This window comes from Diadema antillarum, unplaced genomic scaffold (assembly GCF_040938485.1).
Source record: "Diadema antillarum isolate AM-2024a unplaced genomic scaffold, OU_Dant_1.0 scf00000162, whole genome shotgun sequence".
In the NCBI taxonomy this organism is placed as follows: domain Eukaryota; kingdom Metazoa; phylum Echinodermata; class Echinoidea; order Diadematoida; family Diadematidae; genus Diadema; species Diadema antillarum.
Genome location: NW_027271051.1, coordinates 77,369 through 104,330, shown reverse-complemented (window position 1 = coordinate 104,330; position 26,962 = coordinate 77,369).

Below are 26,962 nucleotides of genomic sequence, written 5' to 3'. Positions count from 1 at the left end.
GAAAGTGTCATTGAGTGGTATAAGAGGTAAAGGGAGGAATGCACTGTACAAGAGGAGTGTAAACGCAACGCACACTAAAGATGCAATTTTTACTTTCCTGGTTGTAACTATGATGTTGTATCGAAGCGGTCGGCTAACCAAGACGTACAAATTTAGACTGATGCCACAAATGCAAGACGATACCAAAGATAGGAATATTCGGCTAAGCGCTGGGAAGAACATTACGGTCAGCTGGCACAGAAACGGATCTTTGTTCGCTACGCTCCAGAGAATGGAGTACAGGCACCAGCATACCCCAAGACATTGGCTAAGGCAAGCATACAGCTGATACAGAAATTTGCTTGTGGAGTGTTGCTTAACTTGATGACGAACGATAACCAGGAGAATTGTATTTGAGAGTACAGCAATTGGTATATTCGTGGTCATATAAGTGGACAGTGGTGTCCAATATAACAGGTTTGTGTTGTTCCTCATGCTTTATTTGCGTTTCAGTTCGTGTCTCTCTCTCACCACACAGAATCTTTCTAATAGTTCTGTGCACTTAAGAATGAAGTGTACCGAAGAAAAGAGTCAAAAGGGATGCTAGCACTTGTCTTGAGACATGAAATGATAGTACTTTGGACTGCGTGTCCAGAACATTAAGGACCTGCTCCATAGAGGAAGAGTGGAACAGTGTGCCTCATCAGCAGAAAGGCATGTATGGATTTGGCTTGCCAGAATGGATCCTCCAGAGTGGTACAAATTCGCGTTGTTCCATATGCAAACGGCAGAGCATTATGTGGCATTCGCCTTATATATGTTCTAGTTTTACGCCTACCACTACGAGGTTCACAGCGAAAAGGAAAAAGGAGGAGGGGAAATGAAGTCAAACCTATTTACATATGATTGGAGGTGAGTTAATCATATGCGGCAGCACGAACCTAAGTGAAACATCGCCCTTCGGAAGACTGAAATGCGTACCTTGATCTTACAATCATCCATACAGCCTAAGTTTGCAGTAATTTCCGGAGTCAGCTGATTGAATGCGTTCTATTCATCATCTCTCTGCTTTTGAGCACAGCAGACAGATTATAGAGACAAATTTTAACTCTCAAATTTTAAAATATCGATTATATTTTGCATTTGTTTGCACTGAAGTTGATTCGAAATTCTTGTTCTGAGTCAATCCAGAATTTAATGTGACAGAGTTTAGACGTCCAAAGGGTAGAGGCTTTCCTTCAAAAACACCTGTACATCCTTGCAAGACAGTGCAACGATCTGATATAAGCTACCATTCGTTTCGTCTTACAGAAGACGTTGTCAAACTCACAACCATGAGAAGATAAGGAGTCGCGGACAAATATCTAAGCGCTGAATAATCTCAGCCTCGTCTGGGGGAACTACAAACAATATCATTTCACTCATGACATGTCGGGAAATATGCGCAATCTAGATGCTATCATTTCGAGTTTTGTTTGTCATGTTTGTCCAGATACAGGAAGCTTAAAATGCCTCAATTCTGAGTAAGCGGTTTAACTTTGCAATGTGACTGTTGCTGATATTATTTTTCTTTCATTTTTCTTTCCATCTTCGATAGAGCTGTGATTTCTCTGTTCATTTCTTGGACAACGACATTTATGTAAAACGTACACATTGAAGACTCTTAATAAACAAAACAGGTTTATATGGTGGCATTCTCCAACTGATGATATTGGAGCTTTAGGCAGCTTTTGTTTGGTACTACGCCATCTCTACCTCCATCTCGGGTCTTTCCCACATGTGGCTGGGATGCAGAGGATAATGATTTGCTGTGTGCACCCAGGGATGACGCGTATTTGAATCGTAAATCGACATTTTCAGTTAATTCTCAGAAAGCTTTTTAAGTGATCATTTTCCTTATATGATAATTCATCAACTTACTATAAATACAAATAAATGAGGTACCCTGTGGTTTTTGCTGTAGACACCATTGATAATAATGATTATAACGATAGTAATAACAATGATGATGATGAAAAATAATAATGATAATAATATTACTACTGTATTATAAATATTGTCATTATTATTATTATCATTATTATCATTGCTCTTGTAGCTTCATTTATTCATGACAATAAAAACTACATGACTCTTTTCATCTTACTTGTTCAAGATTGAGTTGCGTTTATTCTATAAATGCACAAATGAAAAGCTGTATTTTACATTGTGCAACAAATCACATACATACCGAAATGGTATACGTATACTATCACATGGATATAATAAATAGCGTCCACTTCACAAGTTACAAAACGAATGAAGACATAATCAGAATTTCAAATTAAACTGTATATTTACAGATATTCAAATAGTAAAAGCAATAGTAAAAGCTGATGTATTCATTTAGCATGCAGCTTCAAGGGATTTCCGCCATCTTCATGATCATCTATTTGGGGAAACTTTTGACGATTCTTAAATGAGAGAAGGAAGAAGGAAGATTATTCAAAGTTTAACACGCAAGATGATATATGCTATTTCGATTGAAAAGTAGTCTGTGATTGTGGTGATCGCAATTTGAATATTGGGGTTTTGTAGAGCTTATTCATCGAATGAACTGAAATGAACGCTAGTGGACATCATTGCTGGGGCAAGGTCATGTAACAGTTTGAATATAATGATTAAATTTTGTTTTTCCCTTGTTTCCTTGGATCGATAAACTTCCAGGAAAGCACAAAGGGTTTTCCTATTAAGACAGACATTAACACGCATTTACGACCATTCTTAGACGTCTGTTTTGCGTGACTTGCACAGTTAGAATAATAACGGTTATTACTGCGGGCTCAGCCACTATCGGAATACTATGGCCAAATGCACGTGTTTCCCGCTTGTTTTGATTGTTTTTAGACCAAGTAAGATATGGTTTTCATTACAATCTTTTTGATTCCTTCGTAAAAAGTAAAAATAAAAAAAATCGGAATGCATCATGAATGTCTAATCATGCAGAGACATTTTCGTAACGCTGCAGATGTCTACTGAAATGACTATTACATCCGCGCTTGATCCAATGTCTATAATCATTGCAACGCCTGAGTGTACAATCAGACTTGCTGGTCAAAATGTGACATTAATACGACCTAACTAGTCAACACTTTTGAAACTTGAATTAACGAAAAGTACGGTGAGTACCAGTATGCATCTGTACGAATGTCATAACAAATGTCAATTTGATTCGATCCCACGTTGCTCAATATTATTTTGTGCCTTTATCAAGTTGAGGTTTCACATATCAAACAATATGACAACTCCACAGATAAATGGGAGGACTTACATGATGAAAATTACATGATTCTTGTTAAACCAAGTCATGAATCCTTTTTCTAATTCTAGGTTCTCATTTATGCCTAGCTGACAGAAAATAGCGCAATCCAAGAGGACACCAATACTATGTAGGTTATGTGGACAACATGACATGTGGACGATTATCCCAATACGTCACACACGACACAATCTGCCACAATGGAATACAGCTTCAACATAACGAATAAGATTATGATTTTTGATTTTTTTTTTTTTTTTTTTTTTTGGTGGTGGTGGTGGTGGTGGTGATGGTTGCACGCGCCCGGTGGCTGCCCGCCAGCAGAGCTCTTAATTCCTCGCTTATTTCTCCTGTTGTAAGTTTTTCATTGAATGTGTATTGTATTCTATCTTTGAATGTTTGTTTTCAAGCCCTTGCCGGACAAATTGTAGTGATTTTTGTACAGTTTTTGCGCATTAACAGTGGATTGGTTTCTCAGTACAGCTACCATGGCTACAGCGTATACAGTGTAGACAAATACAGCCATTTTGTACTTTCACTTTTGTACCTTCACTGGATAAGGAATCACTGACAAGTTATCGTCCTGTATGCAATCTTCCATTTTTGTTCAAGATTTTAGAGAGAGTTGTGTTTTCGAGACTCTTAGACTATATGCTGGAACATGGTCTTTTCGATCCTTTACAGTCGGCTTATCGCCCTCACCATAGTGTGGAGACCCTTTTGATGACTGTTTCTAGTTATATTTTAAGGGAAATGGATTCTGGATCCGTCACAGCAATGGTTTTGTTGGATGTCTTCTACCTTCGACACTGTAGATCACAGAATTCTTGTCAATACACTTACAAATTTGGGTATTCAGGGACAGGCTCTCGAATAGTTTAAATCATACCTATCACACCATTCACAGTCTGTTCTTTTGAGTGTTGTCACATCATCTTCAAAGCCATTAGACTGTGGTGTACCTCAAGGCTCTGTTGGCGGGTTTTTTCTATCTATTTGATCGGTCTGCCCAAAATATTTCAAAGTCATTCTGTTCGTTATCACCTATATGCAGACGATATACAAGTTTTTGTATCTTTTCCATATAACACCATCAAATCCAAGCATCTCATGCACTGTGCTGTCTAGAAAATTGCGTCATTGATATTGATGCTTGGATGAGGTCTAACTCATTGCTTCTAAACAACAGCAAGTGTGAATTTATCCTTTTTGGTTCTAAATCTCACCTGAATAAGTTGGATATTAATTCCATTTCGATTGTAGGTAACGATATCTCTCTGTCAAAGTCGTGTCGCAATCTGGGTGTTATGTTTGACTCTCATATGGCTATGTCTGATCAAATCACCAACATTTCTAAATCAGTCCGTTATCAATTGCGCAATATTGGTTTTATTTGCAAGTATTTGACTCGCTCTGCCACGGAAAATTTTGTTCATGCACTGTTTTGATAAAGGTCTATCGACACATTTCCCAAAGCAAGACAATGTTCGTGGTTTGTAATTGTAACATATTGAAATTAATGTTCTGCAACTTCTCATTGAATCCTTTTAGAATTGGTCGCATGGGTAGTGTCTTGAGATGGAAACGAGGACACAGAATCTTGATATATTTTATCCTTGAACGAAAAGATTATCATTTGTCTTGACAGATATGACCTCAAACTATTACCTCACCCCCAAAGTCATTATTACATCGAGCGCAACAAGTCTTATCACACGTCCGCTGGGTAACAGAAGCGTAACATGATTCTATAAGATATGAGAGGATTTACCGTGACGACACAAAATGTATGGCCGAAAAAGTGCACAGAAAATATCGTTTGCCTCACTGTTGGTGAAAATGTAAACCAGTGGCTGCATCCAAGTGTTGACAGTAAAGGCGACATCAATTGTGGTTGAAGAAATGTTACTTACTGGCCAACACATCGAGAAGATTAATGGTGTCCAGCTTACGAAGGACACTCCACTGAGCAGCAGAATTGTCATGACGCCCCTGAATCGGGAGGTTTGGCGGGCTGTCACACGCCGTGGGATAGGAGGCTCTGTGCTTGGGCGTGGCTGACCGACAGGTGGGCCAGAAGTACAGGAAACTGCATCAGAAGCAGAACTAAGATTACTTTTACTTGGACTTCTCGCATTGACTGACCCTAGGCTCCCAGAGAAACTGAACTTCATGCTCCTCTGAGCGATGCGCAGTGATAAAACATTCAAGGTCGTAGACAGGGACAAGTTGACCAATGGAGGCAGGATAAGAGAGATCTGCCGAAAGATATTTGCCCATGATTGAAAATGGCAGTTGCCACGAACGCAGATACAGTAGAAAGTGTCATTGAGTGGTACATGAGGTAAAGGAAGGAATGCACTGTACAAGAGAAGAGTAAACACAACGCACACTAAAGATGCAGTTTTTACTTTCCTGGTCGTAACTATGATGTGGTATCGAAGCGGTCGGCTAACCAAGACGTACAAATTTACGCTGATGCCACAAATGCAAGACGATACCAAAGATAGGAATATTCGGCTAAACGCTGGGAAGAACATTACGGTCAGCTGGCACAGAAACGGATCTTTGTTCGCCACGTTCCAGAGAATGGAGTACAGGCACCAGCATACCCCAAGACATTGGCCAAGGCAAGCATACAGCTGATACAGAAATTTGCTTGTGGAATGTTGCTTAACTTGATGACGAACGATAATCAGGAGAATTGTATTTGAGAGTACAGCAATGAGTATATTCATGGTCATATAGGTGGACAGTGGTGTCCAATGTAACAGGTTCGTGTTGTTCCTCATGCTTTATTTTGCGTTTCAGTTCGATCGTGTCTCTCTCTCACCACAAAGAATCTTTCTTACAGTTTCGCGCATTAACAATGAAGTGTTCCGAAAAAAAAAAGAGACAAAAGTGATGCTAGCACTTGTCTTCAGACATGAAATGATAGGTGCTTTGGGCTGCGTGTCCAGAACGTTAGGGACTTGCTCCAAAGAGGAAGAGTGGAAGAGTTTGCCTCATCAGCAGAAAGGCATGTGTGGATTTGGCTTGGCAGAACGGATCCTCGTGAGTGATACAGTACGTTTTCGCGTTGTTCCATATGCAAACGGCAGAGCATTATATGGCATTCGCCTTATATATGTTCTAGTTTTACGCCTGCCATTATGAGGTTCACAGCGAAAAGAAAAACGGAGGAGGGGAAATGAGGTCACAAACGATTGGAGGTGAGTTAATCATATGCGGCAGCACGAACCTAAGTGAAACATCGCCCTTCGGAAGATGGAAATGCGTACCTAGATCTTGCAAACATCAATACAGCCTAAGTTTGCAGTAATTTCCAGAGTCAGGTGATTGCATGCGTTCTATTCATCATCTCTCTGCTTTTGAGCACAGCAGACAGATTATGGAGACAAATTTTAACCCTCAAATGTGAAAATATCGATTATATTTTGCACTTTTTTGCACTGAACTTCAGCTCTCAAAAAATCTCTTTTGTGTGATTATTAATTCAAAATTCTTGTTCTGCGTCAATCCAGATTTTAATGTGACAGAGCTAGACGTCCAACAGATAGATGCTTTCCTTCAAACGCACCTACATCCTCGGCAATCAATCCAGCAAGAATAGTGCAACGAGCTGATATAACCTACCATTCATTTTGTCTTAGAGAAGAGGTTGTCAAACTCACAACCATGAGAAGATAAGGAGTCGCGGACAAATACCTAAGCGCTGAATGATCTAAACCTCGTCTGGGGGAACTACAAACAATACCATATCACTCATGACATGTCGGAAAACATGCATAATATAGATGACGATCATTTCGAGTTTTGTTCGTCGTGTTTGTCCAGATACAGGAAGCTTAAAATGCCTCAATTCTGGGTAGGCAATTCGACATTGCAATGTGACTGTTGCTGACATTCATTATTTTTTTGTTTTGTCATTATACTTTCCATCTTCGATAGCGCAATAATTTCTCTGCTTGTTTTCTTGGACAACGACATTTATGTAAAACATACACATTGCAGACTCTTAATAAACAAAGCGGGTCTATGATATGGTGGCATTCTCCAACAGATGATATTGGAGCTTTAGGCAGCTTTTGTTTGGTACTACGTCATCTCTATCCCCCTCTAAAGTCTTTCCCACATGTGGCTAGGATGCAGAGGATAATGATTTGTGGTGTGCACGCGGGGGTGACGCGTATTTGAACTAAATCGACATTTTCAGTTGTTCTCGGAATGCTTTTCAAATGATAATTTTCCTTATGATTTATCAATTTATCATAAGTACAAATCAGTGAGATACCCTGTGGTTTGCGCTGTAGACACCATTGATAATAATGATAATAGCGATAGTAAAAATAAAAATAATTATGATAATAATAATATTATCATCGTTATCATTATTATCAATATCAATATCATTATCATTATTGTAGTTTCTAATATTCTTGATAACAATAATTACATGACTCTTTTCATCTCACAATTGAGTTGAGTTTATTCTATCAATGCACAAGTTAAAAGCAGTATTTCGCATTGCGCAACAGAGCACATACACACCGAAATTGTAAACATACCATCATACATGCATATACAATAAACAACGTCCACTTAACAAGTTACTGAACGAATTTAGAAATAATCAGAAATTCAAATAAGTTTAAATATTTACAAGTCTGTGAATGTTCTCAAACATCCAGGTGAGTAGATCATGAACTACATCAATAAATCTAGTCAACTGGACTTAGGCCTACTTGTACAACGTATTCTGGACATGCTGGAGTAGCGACGTTTTACGTCCAGGTGACTAGATTTACTGATAAAGTTCATAAATATTTACATACATTTACAAACGTAAATAACGACAACAGACTTCCGCCATCTTCATGATCTCTTTTGGGAAACTGTTTACGCCGCTGTTGAATCTTAGGGTGCGTTTATAAGATTTTGTGGGCCTAGAATCACTGTTTTGAATCACTGTTTTGAAACACTGTTTCAAATCACACTTTCGTCAGGAGAGCGTTTATAAGATTTTTTCTCCGAGCGTGTTGGGCATTCGCTCAGACTGTGCCATTGCGCAACTCACTCTGCGCAGTTTTTCCTCGGCATAAGATCAAACAGGGTGCGCGCAAGGCATTGTGACGTCATTATAAACAGTGTTTGCGATCGCGGTTGCGTTTATAAGATTTTTGAAACACTGATTCTACAGAAACACTGTTTGTAAACGCACTGTTTTGTGCGTTTACAAACAGTGTTTCAAAACACTGTTTCAAATCACGGCGAGCGTTTATAAGAATTTTTTTCGAGCTAGAATCACTGTTTGGCCAGAAACAGTGTTTCAAAACGCTGTTTCTGGCCAGAAGAAAATCTTGAGAAGGAAGGAAGAAGGGAGATTATTCAAAGTTGAATATGCAAGCTGATATATGCTATTTCCGTTGAAAATTAGAATGTGATTTTGGTGATCACAATTTGAATATTGTAGCTTCGTAGAGCGTAATTATCAAATGAACTGAAATGAACGCTAGTGGACAGCGTTGCTGGAGCAAGGTCATGTAACAGTTTGAATAAATGATTAAGGTTTGTTTTCTTCTTGTTTCCTTGGGTCTATAAACTTCCAGGAAAGCGCAAAGGGTTTTCCTATTGAGACAGATATTGACATGCATTTACGACCATTCTTGGACGTCTGTTTTGCGTGACTTGCACAGTTAGAGTAATAACTTATTACTGCGGGCTCTGCCATTATCGGAATACTATGTCCAAAGGCACGTGTGTCCCGCTTGTTTTGATTGTTTTTAGACCAAATAAGATATGGTTTTCATTACAATCTTTTTGATTCCTTCGTAAAAAGTAAAAAAAAAAAATCGGAATGCATCATGAATGTCTAATCATGCAGAGACATTTTCGTAACGCTGCAGATGTCTACTGAAGTGACTATTATATCCGCGCTTGATCCAATGTCTTTATTGCAACGCCTGAGTGTACAATCAGACTTGTTGGTCAAAATGTGACATTAATAGGACCTTACTAGTCAACACTTTTGAAACTTGAATTAACGAAAAGTACGGTGAGTACCAGTATGCATCTGTACGAATGTCATAACAAATGTCAATTTGATTCGATTCCACGTTGCTCAATATTATTTTGTGCCTTTATCAAGTTGAGGTTTCACATATCAAACATTATGACAACTCCACAAATGAATAGGAGGACTTACATGATGAAAATTACGTAATCATTTTGAAACAGTAAGTCATGAATCCTTTTTCTAATTCTAGGTTCTCATTTATGCCTAGCTGACAGAAAATAGCGCAATCGAAGAGGACACCAATACTATGTAGGATATGTAGATAACATGACATGTGGACGATTATCACCATACGTCACAAACGACACAATCTGCCACAATGGAATACAGCTTCAACATAACGAATAAGATTATGATTTTTTTTTTTGTGGTGATGATGGTGGTTGCGCGCGCCCGTTGGCTGCCCGCCAGCAGAGCTCTTAATTCTTCGCTTACTTCTCCTGTTGTAAGTTTTTCATTGACTGTGTATTGTATTCTATCTTTGAATGTTTGTCTTCAAGCATTTGCTGGACAAAAGTTTTTGCGCATTAACAGTGGATTGATTTTTCAGTACAGCTACAGTGTATACAGTGTAGACAACTACAGCCATTTTGTACTTGCTTATCGGCTTGATTGTGTGTGGTTCACTCTCACTGACACAATGTTACCATTTGACATTGCATTCTTTTGTATTTGTTGCTCTTCTTTTGTGTAATAGCACTCGGCTATCACAGACCTAGGCTATTGTCGTATGTGTGCTACCCAGCTTGGTATGTTCCATGGCTCCTTTACAACCAAAGGGTAGTTCATTGGGAGCCCCATACTGTACTTTATTACTCCAAAACTGTATCAACTTATCGTGTAAAGTTGCTTATATGTGGGGACATTAGCCCGAATCCAGCCCCTTCTGAAGATGTGTCTGGTTCCATAACTTTTGGCACACGTAATTCTAGAGTTAGACATTCTAGTGAGCTTCTTCACTTATACAACTGTGGCAATAAATCCCCCAAACGGCGTGAAGAAAACAAGGAAGTATGGAGGAGTACTCTGTCCCTGGATATTGGTCGGAGGTCGAAGACACATCGAGGGAAAAGAGGAGGTTATGACAAATTTAGTGACCATCTTAGATTCTGTACATTCAATACCCGCTCCCTTTGTAATAAGTCATCAATTTTTCAAGATTTTGTTGTTGATAACAAGTTTGATGTAGTTGCAGTGACGGAGACTCCATTAGATGATGCAGCCATCGCAGATCTCACTCCACCCGGTTTTGTATTTCTGCACCGGCCCAGAGCCTCCAGGCGTGGTGGAGGTGTTGGGTTCTTGTACAGAGACAATCTCTCTGTCGTTCTCAATCCATCAGATCACCATTTAAGTTTTGAATTTATGTCTCTAACAACACTACTAGTCTTGAGATTGTAGTTATGTACACACCACCAGGATATTGTTCTTTTTCATCTTTTATTGATGAGTTCTCGGATTTGTTAGATGAAAAGTTGTACATGCTATCTTCTCTCGTAATAACAGGCGATCTTAATATACACTTAGATAAGCCCTCATCCCAGTACACGCAGAAGTTCAACGATCTCGTCGATGGCCACTGACTCCGCCAGTTGGTGACTACACCTACACATGATCATATTCTCGACGTCATCTTGGTACGGCAATCTGGCAGACTGCTAGTTTCTCACACACAAATCATCCCTGGCATCTCCGACCATTCCGCGGTAACCTGTTTGTTTTGTTTCAACAAGCCAGAGAGGAATGATGCTACGTTTTCATCTCGCAACATAAAATGCATCAACAGGAATGTTTTTGCCAACGATGTGTCTGACAGTAGCATTATGTCCTTGGCAACAGCTGACGTAGATGATGCTGTCACCTGCTACAATTCAGAACTCAGCAGGTTACTGGACATTCACGCACCAGCCAAGACTCGGAAAGTCAAGTCTCATTAATACAATCCCTGGTATGACTCTGGTATATCTGAAGCAAAGAAAAAGCGGCGGCGACTTGAGAGGAGATGGCGCAACAATGGAAAGCTGCAGACAGACAGAAAGTTCTTCTGTGATCAGAGAGACCGAGTAAACTACAGTAGCTTGTGTCCAGAGCCAAACGCATCTATCACACCAGACTGCGGAGATGATCGTAAGAAGCTTTTCAACGTTGCCAATCGACTTTTGAACCGCAAACAGTTATCTCCATTGCCTAAACATGTCGATGGCTATGCCATGGCTGAAACTTTTAGTCAGTTTTTTCATTCGAAAGTTGAAAAAATCTGAGATGATTTCAATTGTAATGTTGTACTGCCTGACTCTGAACCTGTCACCTCTTCCACACTGGAAACCCTCCAACATACAACTACTGATGAAATCCTTCTCCTTCTTCGTAAATTGCCTCCTAAATCGACATACTCATTGGATCCGGTTCCAACCATTTTGTTAAAGGACTGCGCACCCATGTTTGCCCCGATTATTTCTCGAATTTTTAACCTCAGTATTGAGCAAGCTACCGTACCCTTATCTTTAAAGAAAGGTCTGATCTGTCCTTTACTGAAAAAAATTTCACTAGATAAGGAATCACTGACAAGTTATCGTCCTGTATGCAATTTTCCATTTTTGTTCAAGATTTTAGAGAGAGTTGTGTTTTCGAGACTCTTAGACTATATTCTTGAACATGGTCTATTCGATCCTTTACAGTCGGCTTATCGCCCACACCATAGAGTGGAGACCCTTTTGATGAATGTTTCTAGTTATATTTTAAGGGAAATGGATTCTGGATCCGTCACAGCAATGGTTTTGTTGGATCTGTCTTCTGCCTTCGACACTATTTTATTGATCACAGAATTCTTGTTAAAACACTTACAAGTTTGGGTATCCAGGGACAGGCTCTCGAATGGTTTAAATCATACCTTAAATCGTCCTCAAAGCCATTAGACTGTGGTGTACCTCAAGGCTCTGTTGGCGGGTTTTTTCTATCTATTTGATTGGTCTGCGCAAAATATTTCAAAATCATTCTGTTCGGTATCATCTATATGCAGACGACATACAAGTGTTTGTATCTTTTCCACCGCATCAAATCCAAGCATCTCATGCACTGCGCTGTCTAGAAAATTGCGTCATTGATATTGATGCTTGGATGAGGTCTAACTTATTGCTTCTAAACCACAGCAAGTGTGAATTTATCCTTTTTGGTTCTAAATCTCACCTGAATAAGTTGAATATTAATTCTATTTCGATTGTAGTTAACGATATCCCTCTGTCAAAGTCATGTCACAATCTGGGTGTTATGTTTGACTCTCACATGGCTATGTCTGATCAAATCACCAACATTTCTAAATCAGTCCGTTATCAATCGCGCAATATTGGTTTTATTCGCAAGTATTTGACTCTCTCTGCCACGGAAAAAAAAAACTTGTTAATCACGCCTTGATTTCGGTAATGGTATGTTTTTCAATATACCAAACTCACAAATTGCCCAATTACAAAAGCTACAAAATGCCGCTGCACGTATTGTTTCTTTGTCAAGTGAACGCAGTCATATCACCCCTATCCTGAAGAGTCTTCATTGGTTGCCTGTACAGGAGCGTATTCGATTTAAGATACTTCTTTTGGTTTGTCACGTTATTTAGGGAACAGCTCCTGATTACAATGTTTGTTCGTTTCGTCAATACCAACCTTCACGAACTCTTCGTTCCTCAACTTCGGGTCTCTTACATATTCCGTTTTCTAGGAAATCTTGGGGGAACGAGCTTTCGCTCACGCTGGACCAACACTGTGGAATTCACTTCCTCGTAAGCTGAAAGACTCAAGCTCCATAACATCTTTTAGGAGTAATTTAAAATCCTATTTGTTTAACTTTAGCAGCGCATTTGGAGACTAGCTCCTTTTGAAGACAGACTTTCATGTCTTTATTATTTTTTCTTCTGCTTCTTCATCTTCTTCTGTTACGGTGATGTACTTGTATCTTTCAGTCTTTTTGCTTTGATGTAAAGCGCCTTGAGCATTCAATCAAAGTGGAGAACGGCGCTATAGAAATTGTATGTACCATATGTATTATCATTTCTATTATCAAAATACGACAGGAATTCTGCTCACTTCTAACAGGAATGTTAAACGGCTACTATTGTCGCAATACGAATAAACAAGACGCTACTCGGAATTTTCATGAGGGCTTTCTGAATTGCCACAAACAACGTAACGACGATACCAGGTTTTGCAGAGTTCCTTTGCCTCAGTGTTGGTGGATATGTAAACAATTGGTTGGATCCAGATATTTGTGATCATGGCAATAACATAAATAATGTATCTGGGCCCTGTATCCGGGAGAACGATGGAGACGATGTACGGTGTCAAGCTGACAAAGGACATGCCTGACAGCAGAAAGATCGTGAGAATGCCCTTCATACGGGATCTCTGGCGCAGTGAATTTCGACGCAAAATGTCGGCTACGTTGTGAGCCCTTGATTCAAGATTAACGGGTGCTGTAGGACGAACTTTACCATTGGGACGTTTGGCACACAGACTGTTCCGAGCAATACGAAACGATTTAATGTTGAATGTTGTCGAGACAGACAGGTTTACTAGAGGAGGTAAAACAAGAGAACCTTTCCCGACGACGTTCACCCACGTTTGGATACTACAAGTATCATCCATGGAACACTGGCAGTACACGAAATGTGTAAGTGGAGAGTTCGGGAAAGGAACGAAAGATGAGTATGCGACAATAGTGATCATAACGCAGACTAATCCGGCAATTTTGACTTTCTTCGATGTCACGACGATGGGATAGCGAAGCGGTTTGTTGACTAGAAGGTACAAATTGAAGCTGATGCTGCATATGCAAAGTGATAGCAGACAGAGCAAAATTCTGGAGAGTAAAGGAAAGATTTTCGAAATTGTCCTACACTCGTCAGTGTCAGTGTTTGCAAAGTACCAGTATATAGTGTAAATGGACCACCAAATCCCAAAAGACAAATTCAGGCATCCAAATAGTCGATATAGTTGTTTGGTGGTTGTCTGCTGTTTGACTTGTTGTCGAATGATGATCAAAAGTAAGGTGTTTGTAAATATTAGAAGAAGCAAGTTCACTAGCAGAACAGAACATACAGGCGTCCATGCAGTACACGCTGTCGCCATGCATCTTTAACGGCCCCAAATTCCACGTCTTAGAGAACAAGAAAATACCGTTTAAATTAGACCCGATGTTTCCGACAGGATAGCCGACTTAATTGCCCTTGCGATATGCGATGTCATTCAAAATCGCTACCTATATATTCATATATCATGCACCTGTTCTTATATGTCTGCTGCGTTGCTGATGTGTCTTGAACAATTCCTGGCAAAGAAATACTGGAATATGCAGAACGTGGTGGAGAGGATCCTAGAATCCATTCTCACGATTCTTCGTCTTCACCAATAGCTGGTGTGTTTCGACGATGTGTCAACATTATTACGACATGGTGTGCAGCGATCCTCCTCAACTACCTGTTTCTCCCTATATGATTTTCCATCAGCAGGGTTGATTGACGTCCAAAACGTAAACACTAGATAGTCACTCTATTATTGATAACACTCAGAAACATGAAACTACTGCTGTATTGTTGCCACGTCCATTTACCCAGATCTGGCCAACAGAAGATACCATCAGGATATTAGCGTCCACTTCTCAAAACTTCATTAAATCGACGTTCGAGATTTCCGACACAAGACAACCACAAATGATGAGTCTTTTAGGTAGAACATTTACAAAGGGATGTCAGTTGTATTGTGGTTGCTTTTTGATTGAGTGATCACAGTCTTTCATTCTATTCCTGCAATCAAGGATTCTTTACTTCTTGGTTCAATCAAATCATTGCAATATTCTGGAGATACATTAATTGTCATTTGATTTGATGATTGGCGAGTTATTCAGTGGCAGCTGCATCTTTTGCAGTTCATGAGATCCGGGACCGGGTTAAGTGCTTCTACTTATCCGGAATCTGGCCATTTAGAGAATGAATAGACATGTCTGTTTTCATAAATCGAATAACCTCATCAAATGTAAGCCGTGTATAAAATACATAGATGTATGTATAAAAGTATCTGCTTTCATTATTTATGGTGTATGTTTGTGTGTACGTCCAATGACAGGATCAAACCAGATGGATTTTAGAAATCAATCTTGAAAAAACTGCTGCTCTTGGAGCAGTCTAGGCCCCTCGTTCAAAGTATGTATAGGCAATCGTTGTAAGATTAAGGCTCCATTGCTTGAAACTCCTCCAAGTTTGCAAACCAACGCAAAGTTTCTTGCTCCGGTTCCCACATCTGCCAATGTATGTAATCATGAAACCACGTACACTCAATGTCAGTCCCAACGAAAGACGCATCATACATACTAGGAGTATTTTATTGGTTGTGGGAAACCAAAGCACATTTATAACATGTGAATAATTCAGTTCTATGACAGCTATTTTTAATTTTTACTAAATTGTGAACCAGACTCACATATTTCTTTTCGCCTCTTTTCAAGGCTTGCACTCGTTACTGTGGCTCAGAACAGGATAAAATGTTGGATATCTTATTCACATTGACTGGTGCTTATTTCGTGATAGCCCCAAAACAAGCAAGTTTGAGCTGAATGTTAACGATCGATAGTCACTAGTTGGAACGAGAACTTGCATATTCACTTTGCTTTATGTAATGCACAGGTGATTTGCTCATCCCGCTAGGACATACGTGTACCTACGAGCTACTCGGGTTGCGGCCAGAGATGCAGTGACGAAAGCTATTCTTGCATATTTCTTTCGCTTCATTGTTGGTAAGGATGTAAGAAAACGGCTGCAGCCAAATATTCGTTGTTGAGGTCACATCAAAAATATTATATTTATAGCTGGTTGCGTGTCTTCTATTCTTCATCTCTCTGCTTTTGAGCACAGCAGACAGATTATGGAGACAAATTTTAAAGCTGAAATTTTAAAATATCGATTATATTTTGCATTTGTTTGCATTTAACTTTAGTACTGAAAAGATCTCTCTTTTGTGTGGTTATTGATAAAAAATTCTCTTTCTGCTTCAATCAAGATTTTAATGTGACAAATTTTAGACGTGCAAAAGGCAGAGGTTTTCCTTCAAAAGCACCTACGTCCTTGGAAATCAGTCCAGCAAGAACAGTGCAACGAGCTGATATAAGCTATCATTCGTTTCGTCTTACAGAAGACGTTGTCAAACTCACAACCATGAGAAGATAAGGAGTCGCGGACAAACATCTAAGCGCTGAATAATCTAAACCTCGTCTGGGGGAACTACAAACAATATCATTTCACTCATGACATGTCGGAAAATATGAACAAATTAGATGCTATAATTTTGAGTTTTGTTTTTCGTGTATGTCCAGATACAGGAAGCTTAAAATGCCTCATATTTGAGTAAGCGATTTTAATTTGCAATTTGACTGTTGCTGATATTCACTTTTATTTTCATCTTACTTTCCATCTTCGATAGAGCTGTTATTTCTCTGTTTATTTCTGGGACAACGACATTTACGTAAAACATACACATTGAAGATTCTTAATAAACAAAGCGGGTTTATGATATGGTGGCATATTCTCCAACAGATGATATACATTGGATTGTTAGGCAGCTTTTGTTTGGTACTACGCCAGCCATACCACCCTCTTAGGTCTTTCCAACATGTGGCTGGGATGCATAGGATAATGCTTCGTGGTGTGCACGCGAGAGTAACGCGTATGTGAACTATAAAATAGACATTTTCAGTTGATTCTCAGAAAACTTTTCAAATGATCGCTTTCATTATGATTCATCAACTTATCATAAATACAAATCAATGAGATACCGTGTGTTTTTTATGTAGACACCATTGATGATAATGATTATAACGATAATAATAACAATGATGATGATGATGATAATGATAATAATAATAATGCTATTGCTAATAACAAATAATCATGATATTATTATTAGCAGTAGTCGTAGTATTATCATTATTATTATTGCAGCTTCAAATATTCATGATAATAATCATTACATGACTCTTCATCTTTCTTGTTCACAATTGAGTTGAGTTTATTCTATCAATGCACAAATGAAAAGCAGTATTTTACATTGGGTAACAGAGTTTTTACCGAAATTGTAAACAAATATCATCATATACAATAAACAGCGTCCACTTAACAAGTTACACAACAAAGTGAGAAATAATCAGAAATTCAAATGAAACTGAATATTCACAGATATTTACAGGCCTAAATAGTGACAGCAGAAGATGTATTTATTTAGCGTTGAGCTTTAAGGGATTTCCGCCATCTTTATGTTCTTACATTCTTACATCGCTGACGATTCTTAGATGAGAGAAGGAAGAAGGAAGATTATTCAAAGTTTAACATGCAAGATGATATATGCTATTTCGATGGAAAATTAGAATGTGATTTTGGTAATGACAATTTGAATATTGGGGTTTCGTGCAGCGTAATTATCAAATGGAAATAAACGCTAACGGACAGGGTTTTGGGGGGCAAGGTATGTAACAGTTTGAATATAATGATTAAGGTTTGTTTCCGCTTGTTTCCTTGGGTCGATAAACTTCCAGGAAAGCACAAAGGGTTTTCCTATTAAAATAGGTACTGACACCCATATCCTGCTCCGTGCAAGTTCCGTGTGACTTGCACAGTTAAAGTAATAACGGTTATTACCGCGGGCCAAGCCATTTACAGAATACTATGGTCAAAGGCACGTGTTTCCCGCTTGTTTTGAAACCAGTTAGATATGATTTTCACTTACAATCTTTTGAATTTTTTCATTGAAAGTAAATAAAAAGATCGGAAAGCATCACGAATGTCTAATCATGCAGAGACATTTTCGTAACGCTACGGATGTCTACTGAAATGACTTTTATATCGCGCTTGATCCAATGTCCATAATACAGCGCCTGATCGTACAATCAGACATGTTAGTCAGATTGAACATTAAGATGTGACATTAATAGGGCCTAATATAGTCAACACTTTCGAAACTTGAAATAACGAAAATTACGGTGAGTATCAGTATGCATCTGTACGAATGCCATGACAAATGTCAATTTGATTCATGCCTTGGTCAAGTTGAGGTTTCACCTATCAAACATTATGACAACTGCACAGATAAACAGTAGGGCTTACATGATGAAAATTACAAAATTCTCGTTAAACAGCAAGTCATGAATCCTTTTTCTAATTCTAGATTCCTATTTATACCTATAGCTGACAGAAAATAGCGCACCAAAAACAGAAAAATAGAGGACACCAATGCCATGTAGGTTATCTGGATCGATAACATGACATGTGTACGATTATCACCATACGTCACAGACGACACAATGTGCCACAATGGATTACAGCTACAACATAACGAATAAGATTATGAAAATATGATACGATTTCTGTCACTTCTTATAGGAATGTTTGAAGGCTACCATTGTCGCAATACGCATGAACCACAAGACGCTACTCGGAATTGTCATGAGGGCTTTCTGAATTGCCACAAACAACGTAACGACGATACCAGGTTTTGCAGAGTTCCTTTGCCTCAGTGTTGGTGGATATGTAAACTATTGGTTGGATCCAGATATTTGTGGTCAGCGCAATAACAAAAATGATATTACTGAGCAGTGTGTCCGGGAGAACGGTGGAGACAATATACGGTGCCAAGCTGACGAAGGACATGCCTGACAGCAGAAATATCGTGAGAATGCCCTTCATACGGGATCTCTGGCGCAGTGAATTTCGTCGCAAAATACCGGCTACGTTGCAAGCCCTTGATTCAAGATTAACGGGTGCTGTAGGACGAACCCTACCATTGGGAAGTTTGCCACACAGACTGTTCCGAGCAATACGAAACGATTTAATGTTGAATGTTGTCGAGACAGACAGGTTTACTAGAGGAGGTAAAACCAGAGAACCTTTCCCGACGACGTTCACCCACGTTTGGATACTACAACGGTCATCCATGGAACATTGGCAGTACACGAGATGTGTAAGTGGAGAGTTCGGGAAAGGAACGAAAGATGAGTATGCGACAATAGTGATCATAACGCAGACTAATCCGGCAATTTTGACTTTCTTCGATGTCACGACGATGGGATAGCGAAGCGGTTTGTTGACTAGAAGGTACAAATTGAAGCTGATGCTGCATATGCAAAGTGATAGCAGACAGAGCAAAATTCTGGAGAGTAAAGGAAAGATTTTCGAAATTGTCCTACACTCGTCAGGGTCAGTGTTTGCAAAGTACCAGTATATAGTGTATATGCACCACCAAATCCCAAAAGACAAATTCAGGCATCCAAATAGTTGATATAGTTGTTTGGTGGTTGTCTGTTGTTTGACCTGTTGACGAATGATGATCAAAAGTAAGGTGTTTGCAGATACTAGAAGAAGCAAATTCACGAGAAGAACAGAACATACAGGCGTCCATGCAGTTACGCTGTCACCATGCATCTTGAACGGCCCTGAATTACACGTCTAACAGAACAAGAAAATACCGTTGAAATTAGACCCGATGTCTCCGACAAAATAGCTGACTTAATTACCCTTATGATATGCGATGTCATTCAAAATCGCTACCTACCATATTCTGATTTCAATAGAGAAAAATAGTCTTTAGTCCATAAGGTGCACCCGTTCTTTACATATCTGCTGTCGCTGATGTGTCTTGAAATATTCCTTGCAAAGAACGTGATGGGGAGGAGAATAAATTCTCACGATTCTTCGTCTTCACCAATAACTGATGTGTTTCGACGATGTGTCAACATCATTACAACATGGTGTGTAGAGATCCTCTTCAAATATCTGTTCCCCTATCTACTTTTCCATCTGCAGGATTGAATGACGTCCAGAACGTAAATGTGTGTTTGCTGACCAAATAGTCGTTCTATTATTGCACCTACATGCTTTCCTGATCAAAACCGAATGACACTCAAAAACATGAAACTCTCCATAGTGCTGCATTGTTGCCACGTCCATTTACCCAGATCTGACCCACAGAAGATACCATCATGATATTAGCATTCACTTCTCAAAACGTCGTGAAATTGGCGTTGGGGATTTTCGACACAAGTCAACCACAAATGATGAGTCTTTTAGGTAAAACATCTACAAAGGGATGTCAGTTGTATTGTGATTGATATTTGATTAAGTGATCACTGTCTTTCATTCTATTCCTGCAATTAAGGATTCTTTACTCCTTGGTGCAATCAAGTCATTACAATATTCTGGAGATACACTTGCAATTTGATTTGATGATTGGAGGGTTATCAAGTGGCAGCTGCATCTTTTGCATTTCATGAGATCCTGCACCATTTTCAATAAAGGAGGTACGTGCTTTTTCTACCATAATCCAGAATCTAGCCATTTAGATAATAAATAGACATATCTGTTTTCATAAATTGAACAATTTGTGCCTCATCAAATGTAAGCCGTGTATGAAATACATACATGTACGAATAAAAGTATTTGCATTCATTATTGATTGTGCATGCATAAATGTGTACGTCCTATGACAGGATCAAACCAGATGGATTTTAGAGACCGATCTTGAACAAACTGCTGCTCTTGCAGCAGTCTAGGGCCCTCGTTCAAAGTATTCATATGCAATCGTTGTAAGATTAGGGCTCCATTGCTGCAAATCAACGCAGTGCTTCTTTCTACGGTTCCCACATCTGTCAATCTATATATGTAATCATGAAACCACGTACACTCAATGTCATTCCCAACGAAAGACGTATCATCCAGACTAGGATTGTTTTATTGGTTGTGGGAAATCAAAGCACATAACGTTGCGATTTACAACATGTGACTAATTAAGTTTTATGACGTTCTTTTTTTATTTTTACTAAAATGTGAACCAGACTCACGTATTTCTTTTCTCCTCTTTTCAAGGCCTGCGCTCTTTACTGTGGCTAAAAACAGGATAAAATGTTGAATATCTTATTCACATTGACTTGTTTGCATTGAATGTTAGCAACAGTCACCAGCTGGCATTTTCTCACTCCGCTACGATATACCTACGAGCTACTCGAGTTGCGGCCAGAGATGCAGCGATGAAAGCTATTCTTGCATATTTCTTTCGCTTCATTGTTGGTAAGGATGTAAGCAAACGGCTGCAGCCAGATATTCGTTGTTAAGGCCACATCAAAAATATAGTTGGTCATTTCGCTCTCTGGAAGTAAGGCAGACACGATGTAAGGTGTCAGGCTTAGAAATGACATGCCTGTGAGAAGGGAGATTGTCAAGATGCCTCTCGAGGGGGATCCTCTGCGATGGGTTGTACGTCGCATGCTTTCATGGCTAGCGTACAACCGAGCTGCTATTGGACCGAACCTCTTTAACTCTGGTGGAACAACATAGTCATTGACGTCCTGCCCATTATCTATCGGTGCTCCGCGAGGGACTTGGAAATTGTGCACGCTCTTTCTGGCGATTCGCAGCGACAAGAAGTTGAACGTTGTGGACACGGATAAGTTTATAATCGGTGGTAATATGAGTGATCCTCTGACTGCAAAGTTTGGCCAGAAGGAAAACCGGCAGTGCTCTTCGGGTGAGCACTGGCAATAAATGAACTTGACAACCGCGGAGTTTGGATATGGGGCGAATAACGAGTAATTGAGGATTGTGACTATAACAGTGGAAAGGAGAACAACAACTTTGACTCTTTTAGTCGTCACAATGACGGGATAGCGAAGCGGTCGGCTTACAAGGACGTATAAATTCAGACTAACGCCGCAAATGCCCAAGGATAGAAGGAATAAGATGATTCTTGACAGACCGGGGAAGAACTTAGAAACCCAGCTGCACAAGAACGGATCTTCGCTTGCAATATACCAGATGATAAGGTAAGAATTCCAACAGAGCCCGCCAAAGATGTTGAGGAATCCAAAGAGCTGATACAGTAGCTTGGTCGATTCCTGCTGCTTCACCTGTCTCTTGATGATAGCCAAGAGGAGTGTGTTCGAAGATACTGATAGCACTAGGTTGACTATGAGATAGGTGCAAATGGTCGGCCACGTTCGCTCCGTCACGTTTGACATAATTGTCAAGGAAGACCATCGAAATTTTACAAGAATCCCAAATAGATGCGGAATAAGTTATGTATTTGAAGGAAAATATGGTGAATACTAAGTACTTATCACACTGTTTCTAAGTACTATCAACTGTTCTTGATCAACGCGATAGACACAGCTATTATCATATTTTAGCAGTTGCGATGAAGGTATGTTTCTCCGATTCCACAACAAGGTCAACCTTCTGTTGCTGGATAGTCAAAACAACGAATCGCCCGGAGTGCCCAGATTACCTTTCATGTTGGACAGAATCTTGGAGGAACATGGACAAAATTTTGAGTTCGGGTGACTGAGCTAAGCTTTAGGTGAAGAGCCGACCAAGCAACTGTATGAAAATTTCAGTGCGTTCTAACAAAACCCATAAGTGACCAGGTTCACAGTTAATATTCCGATAGTAAAATGTGATACCTGCATAGATCTCTCTATTCGGGGAAACACATCCGCGTAAGCTGATTGGCTGTAGCGTCGTGAGAAAGCTTTTCGATCAGTTGCTCGAGTTTCAGACATCCGGAAGAAGACAGAGATCCAATATTATTGTGTGCATTTGGCTAAGAGCATACCCATTTCATTTACTGACGTATTTTGTATCGAAGCAACCTTTGAAAAGAGTCAATATGGTATCCCCTGCAGATTAGGCCAACATGTTTTATACACGCTGGGGTCTCTTTCGTTATTGTAAGCACACCACAAAGAGTTCTTTGCCTTTTTCATCATGAGCGCCATGAGCAGTTTCCTTCAAATAATCAAAAGGTGTCAATACAAACGATAAAGTATAATTTCCTCCCTTATGGAAAGTTTACCGATTCTTGCATATCACTAGTGTGAACGATATTTGCAGCTCAATAGTAAAAATTAGTCAACCTTTCTCTGCAGTTGGATGTCCAAATTAGATAAATTACAACAACAACAAAAATCTTGCCCACCTCATACAAACGAGCTTTTGACGCTAAATAAAAAAGATTTATTTTTTTGACATATTTCACATTAAAGAAAGAAGAATACGAATCTTAACAAATAGATAAGAGAGAGAGAAAGAGAGAGGTATACCAATGGAATTATATCGATGATAACTTGACAAAATTAAGAGGCAATCTATCCAGGAACTTTTGCTCTGACAGATTGTTTTATGATTCCTTGTCGGGAAATGAAAAAGGTATACGATGGTGTCGGCACCTATAGCTTACAATATTGACTATTGTGTTTATAATAAATCTTCGTTTCTCCATGATATTGTCTATATGAAAGACAAATGAAATGCGGACAAAAAGAGAATAATATTCTCTCTCTATCGCTCTTTTTCTCCCTCTCTCTTTCTCATCGTTTTCTCTGGCTCAGCCACGATACTACCAAGTCAGCATATTCGCAGCTCTTTTGTGCCAATAACACATGACTTAGCAAGATGCAGTAGTTATTCTATTGTCGTATTGTAGTAGTGAGATGGGTCAGTTTCTCACTACCTGCTAAGATAACCTGACTAAACGCAATGTTTATTTTCGCAAAAAATTCATGCTTTATTGTGAACTGTATTTTGGGTCTGAAATGTTGACTCTTATCTGTGTTTCTTGGCGTGGCATCACAATTACGTTTAGACCTGCTAAAGGATGATGAAAGTTGATAGGAAAAGAAAGAGCCAGAAGAACTAAATGAAATACTACAAGGAAAACTCCAGGAGGAAGTAAAATTGTACCTTCTATGCTTTCTTGATATGTTACACTCTGATATTGGCAGGCACCAAAAGATACGTTTTTACAATTGTCATCTTATTCACATGAAAACCCATGCTAGCAACAAGAATTAGAATTTCAACAGCCTACCATGAAAATGACAGGCGTAATGGTTGAATACGTTAATTTGGATTGGCAAGCGAGGGCCACTTACAGCAATAAGTAAAAACCTGTCATGAATTAAAAACAATTCTTATCGGTAGATTTCCATCTTCTCTTAATGTCTATGTCCTTTCATATTCAATTTGCCTGTGTGAGGTTAAAACTGTCACATTCTCCCTTGATTTGGAGGGCAATATCTATTTATCTGATTTACACCACTTTTAAAGGAGTGCGGACGATTCCATTCGAAGTTAAATTTATCCGTACTTTGCTTATTTTTTTTTACCGAAATGTGTGCATTATTTGATTGAAGCGTTGTAAATTATTTGTACATTGTTTTTTTGTGTGCAGAGCTTTGATGTTACGAGACAAATTATGACTGATTATACAAAAATTAATTTGCGAATGATAAAAATGGAAAGCATGATAGACTTCACAAAGTGTAAAACATGCTGTAATAAAATCGTGTGTACTCTTTCCTTCTAATCTTGAATGTGAGGCGTGTCCGAGCTTTATACACAGCGGCGTAAGAATGTCTGCAAAATTGTCTTTGCCTCTCTGTTGGTAATCACGTATACTATTGGCTGCATCCAAAGGTTTATTGTCAAGGCAACATCCAAGATGTAATACGCTATAGTAGTGTCCGGCGACAACATAGACACGATGTAGGGCAAGAGGCTGAGAAACGACATGCCAGCAAGCAGGAGAACAGTGCAAGCACCTCGGGTGTGGGACCGTTGACTGTAAGTGGTACGACGAAGGAACGTCTCTGGACCTGAAGACACCCGATCGACAGATGGTCCACAGGGAGGCACTGGCTTCTTCTTGGACCCATCAACGTTCTCAGGCTTAAGATCCCTCATGCCAGTGGATTTATTCGGAAAAGTATTCCTACGGGCTATTCTGAGGGATAGTAGATTTAAAGTTGTAGAAACCGCCAAATTAAGTAACGTTGGCACAACAAGAGACACTTTGCTGACAACGTTGACCCATCCCGGGTAGTAGCAGTCTCGGTTTACTACACAAACGCAATAGAGGGCGTGTATAAAAGGCGACTTCGGAAATGGGAGGTAAAAGGAGAATATCACACTCGTGAGCATCGTCCAGAATATGGAGGTTATTTTAACTTTTCGGGGGGTCACAATTATGCGATATCGTAGTGGTCGACTCACCAACAGGTACAAATTAAGACTGATGACGCAAATACAAGACGAAAGCAGACTTAACAAAATTCGGCTTATTGCTGGAAGCAATATGGTTATGAGCCTGCACAAGGCGGGATCCGTGTTGGCCGCGTACCAGGCTATGCCATACAGACACCAGCACACGCCGAAAGATAGATTCAGGCACGTAAAGAGCTTGTACAGTAGTTTGGTGGTTTCCGGCTGTTTGACTTGTCGGTGTATGATGACCAGAAGAACGGTGTTGGAACACAGTATCAACACCATATTAAGGGTTAGATACGTGCAGATGGGAGTCCAAGTCAAAGCTGTAACGTTGGCCATGGTTTAAAACAATCTCAATGTACTGATGCAGTCTTCAATCTTCTGATCACCCCAAGGTATTCTTGGGGGAGCAAGAATGCCTTCGAAGCTAAAAACTACAAAATTTGTCTCCGTCTTACGGGTCGAGATGACTTGCAGATCTCGTGAAATGATATGCTCTGATAGGTGTGTTCACATTCAGGTCAATGTCGAGTTTTAATTTGTTGGTGGGTGTGTCGTCAACATCGAGTGTCTATATATGAAACTCTTCACGTGCAACATAATCACACCACATGAGAAACACGAGTACCCGAGGGTCTTCTCGCATCGGCTAGTAGATTGACAATTAACTAGGGAGAACCTCCGTGGATATCATTCTGTGAATATGTATAATCCCCAACTCATTGGCCAATGAGAGTAGATTTTCTCTGATGCACCGACAATCATAGTAGACACGTCGCTAGGTCGTCACTGTCTGTGCACATTAAGAGTAAACCTGATTGGCTGATTTTTTTTTGTCTTGATCATGATAATGCAGGAATCAATAAATCAAATCAAATTAACATCACATTAAACCAGATAGCAGCATGGAATTTGTCTTACAACATGGGAATAATGGAAGCTGTTCAACATTTACAAAATGGAGCCCATTGTAAATGCCAAGTGGAATTGAATTTAGCTTGACACATAAATCGCCGAACATTTCACAAGCAGCGATCAATAATATCAATAATAAACCGTATTTGTATAGCGCATGTCACAAAAATAGATTAATGTCTCTATTCACATCGAACGAAGGAATTAATAGAAATTGGGAAAATAGACATGAGAGAGAGAGAGAGAGAGAGAGAGAGAGATGCAAAACAAGATGAAAAGTGACAGAGCAGCGACAAACATTGTACGGTGTTAAGCCTACTCCACGGACATGTTAAAAAGATGTGTTTTCACATTAAGGACGTCTTTTCCCTGGTTATGTCCGTCCGTGTGGAACCATGGTAAACCACTTTGAATTAAAGAAATAGCATAGGTTGATTGACGACAATCTTTGCTTGAAACGATAAAGCATTCGGTGGGGACGCTAACCGTCTAATTGAGCTCTTAATGACGATCTGTTCAATCTACTCACACCGTTTATTGACATGGCACGACAGAGACCGTCTATCACATGTCATGTATCCTTTTCATTACAATTCTAATTTGAAATTTGATATGAATGTGCTTTTAGGAA